Below are 3,808 nucleotides of genomic sequence, written 5' to 3'. Positions count from 1 at the left end.
ATCACCATCATCATCATCATCCTCATCATCATTATCATCATCATCATCATCGTTCTTCCTGGCCCAGAATGGATTGCTCAACAGAAAAAAAAAAATGGGCGATCCCTCGGAGTCAGCTTGGGTTCATTTTCTTTATTATTCTTTTCGTTCTTGTTCTTTCTCCCTTTCTTGGTCTCTTTTGTTGTTCCGGTTCTTAGACCAATGGTGATTCTGGATTTCACCAAAGAGATTTGACAAAATTGAGTAGATCAGCAACTCTCTTGAAATATGGTCTGGCTGAACATGCAGTTGAATAAACATAATTGATCATCCTAGTAAAGAGTTGCCTGCTGTAAAACTCTCCTTGGCCTGACCGAGTTAATATTTTATCAGCTTGCCTAAGAGATGAAAGCAAACATCTCAAATTGACATATGATAAAAAGCTTAGAATAGAAGGTGAAGGCTGGAGTATGTCTTTCCCAAACTTAGGTATGGTGATAATGTTTTGGAATAAAGAGGGCACTAGTACAGACAGACTTGAGGCACACAGCACATGACAAGAGGAGGTCCCTGAGTCTGTGGACAGGGATGGAGGGGTGTGTCTCATATGATAGAACAAAGACATCCTGACGAAATGCAGCAGTTCCTGCACTTAAAAAAAAAAAAATCAAATTATAAAGCAACTTGGCAATGCATTGAGCCTTAGAAGTTTTCACATCTTTTGTTCTAGTGATCCTAGTTCTGGAAATTCAACAAACAAATAATACAAGGGAAAGAAAACTATATTCCATAAAATGTTTATTGTAAGTGTTTACCACTGTCTTGAGATGTTGAAAGATCCGTTAGTAAAGTATATGTGGTATATACACCTGATCATTGTCCTTAGAGCACATGTGCGAAGAATTTGTGATAACTTGGGGAAACGTTTATGCTTTTAAAATAGGGGAAATATGTGGACCTGCACTCCACAACAACAGTTACATTAAAAAATGTATGGACGTGGCTAAAAGTTGAAAGGAGTACTTGAAAATGAAGAGGTGTTAAAATGACAGTGTTTTAGATCATTCTAACTTTTAAAAACTTCTTTTAATATTTCCTCTTTTTAAGATTATTGAAAAACCAGCAGATTGGTCAACATGGGAGGGAATTAAGGATATTTAAAGAGGATGTAGCTTGTAAACAGGATGGAAGTTTTAATTTATTTTTATTCATTGTCATGTAAATGAGAGAGGGTGGCTAATACAGGGCATTTCGAGTATACTCTTAGGCTGCATGAATAGAAATGCTGTACTGTGGTTTGCCCTGGCCAGCATTCATTTGGAGTGTTGTACTTGGTCCTCAGAGTCACATTTTTAAAATAAAATTATTTCTTATTATTTATGCCTACAGCACCTGGTCTTCCTAGGTGGTCTCCCATCCAAGTACTAACCAGGCCCAACCCTCTTTAGCTTCTGAGATCAGACAGGATCGGGCTTGTTCAGGGTGGCATGGCTGTAGACCATGGACTGTGGCTCCACTGGGGCGTGAACCCAGGACCTTCTGCATGTAAAGCAGACGTGCTAATCGCTACACTATGGAACCACGTCCCAGAGTCACATTTTAACACGAGATATTGCCACATTAAAGTCAGAAGTGTAGATTTTGGTCCTTAAAAGACTCATGAACATTATCAAGTCCTCGAGAGGCGGTTGTCAGCGGAGTCCACAAAATGCCAAACCCTGGCAGACAGAGACTGGGGTTTAGAGTAGAGGTGGTTTAAAAAAGGTGGCCCTTCAGAGTGCCAGCCCTGTTTCCTGCAACAAGTTTTGCAAAGTGAGTTACAGGTTTATAGAACAAAGGACAAGACGTTGTGTCTAGCCATTGTACCATGTTTGATCTCTGTCGTCAGGGCCTATTACATTTCTAGAATGCAGCCATAAAAAAGACACTGTAGCTGTTCTCGCCGCAAGTTGAGAAGGTATCATTGTTAATTAGTGAGGTTTTTTGTAGGCAAAAATCACAGGGATCATGGCAGGAACTCGGTGTGAAAGGTTCCGTGGCAGGTGTAGGATGGGATTTCTTTTTAGTGGCCGCTGAGGTGGTTCACAGTCAAGGTCTCCAGGCTGCTAGCGTTTCATTGCCAGTAGGGAGACGTCTGTTCTTCAGGCTCGCGGACACTTTCTCTTGGGCGTTGCTGATGGGAGGGCTGAGCGGTCATCCTTTAACCTTCTTCAGCTGCCCTGATTCCCACACACGCTCATTGGGCATCACCTTCCTGTCTGACGGATGCCCCCCCCCCTCTCCCCCTTTATCTTTTCCTTTCCTGCTAAGCTACATCGAGGAACCTTCTTATGGGACCAAGCAAATCACTGTTATCGAAACAATGGGACATATTCTCAAGTATGTGTATTTGAAACAAAAATAAAACTGGCAGCTGTATATATCTAAATTTAGTGAGAATCTGTCAGTATTGACCTTTTTGCTTACAAGGGGGAAGGTATGACATCTAACCAAGTACCTGTAGTATATGGAAACTTCCAATTCTGTGCAGCCTTAGGAACAGACGTGTGTTTATAACTCGAAGGATATTTGATTAACTTTCAAACTCTTGTTTTAATATTATGGAAAGAAAATAAAAATTAGGGGCACATCAAAGTTTGATATAATATGAATTTTATGCTAATACTTGAAGGATGCTGTACTTAAGAGTCTTTCATACTGGGCATGGGACGCATTTCGTGTCTAATGCTTAAAACTTATGGTCAAGATGAGAGATGCTCAATTTGAGGTGAAACCTTTTTCATAAAAGTTTTCTGTAGACATTTGAATATAGACACTGCAAACGGCTCTCCTTAGATTGAGCTGTCTTTTTTGAAGACAGGTATAGCCTTATGAGTAACTGCCCATTTCGGGATGTAGGATAACCCCAAAATGTCACCCAAGTTTTAAGATTTCCCCCCTCAAGTTTTAGATGTCCTTCCTAAAATTTATTTAGTGCAGAATTTCTCTCAATAGCACTTGTATGTATGTATGTATGTGTGTGTGTGTATGTATGTGTATGTATGTATGTGTATGTATGTATATATGTATGTGTGTATGTGTGTATGTATGTGTATGTATGTAGGTAGGTGTGTGTGTGTGTGTGTATGTATGTATGTATGTATGTATGTGTGTGTGTATGTAGGTAGGTATGTGCATATGTATGTATATATATATGTATGTGTGTGTATGTATGTATGCATGTATTGGTGCTGTGACTTGGCTTCTCAATAGCACTTTAGACTTGTCATGCTGGTCAGTCTTCGCCTCCAAAGTTAGTGGAAAAGGAGCTTATTTCTATCATAAAAACTTTCTAAGATATCCAGAGAGGTTTTTGTAAATTAAAGCATGTTATTTTACTTTCTTAGGAATCAACACCACTTAAATCTGCTTGTCATGACATTTTGCTGTTGCTCAAGAAGCATAATATGGAGATCTGGAGCAGATAACCTTGACTCCAGGAAGATATCTATGGGTAACTTTCCCTCTGAGCTAGTCCTGGTCGCAATTGCTGGAAGAATGTTAATTGTTCCGGGCTTTTAAAATAACACCTTTATAAAGATATAATTCACAACTCCTATAAGTCACCATTTAATGATTCAATGATTTTTAGTACATTCACAGAGTTGTGTAATCATCATGACAATCAATTTAAGCAACCCTGTACCCGTTAGCAATCACTACCCATTTCCCCCTCCTTTCAGGCTCTGGTAACCACTAATCTTTCTATCTCTAAATATTTGCCTATTCGGGACATTTCATTGAAATGAAATCATACAGTGTGTGGACTTTACATCTAGCTTCTTTCACT

The 3,808-nt window shown here is 39.3% G+C and overlaps 1 pseudogene; it reads right to left on the bottom strand.

Annotated features, from left to right (window-relative positions):
- Positions 1 to 1,359: 1,359 nt before the first annotated feature.
- On the bottom strand, positions 1,360 to 1,478 carry LOC112482864 (annotated as a pseudogene).
- Between the last annotated feature and the right edge of the window lie 2,330 nt (positions 1,479 to 3,808).

The sequence above is a fragment of the Pteropus alecto genome, unplaced genomic scaffold, assembly GCF_000325575.1.
Source record: "Pteropus alecto unplaced genomic scaffold, ASM32557v1 scaffold176, whole genome shotgun sequence".
Lineage (NCBI taxonomy): Eukaryota > Metazoa > Chordata > Mammalia > Chiroptera > Pteropodidae > Pteropus > Pteropus alecto.
Note: the sequence above shows the minus strand (reverse complement) of the source record. Positions and strands in the feature narration are given on the sequence as shown.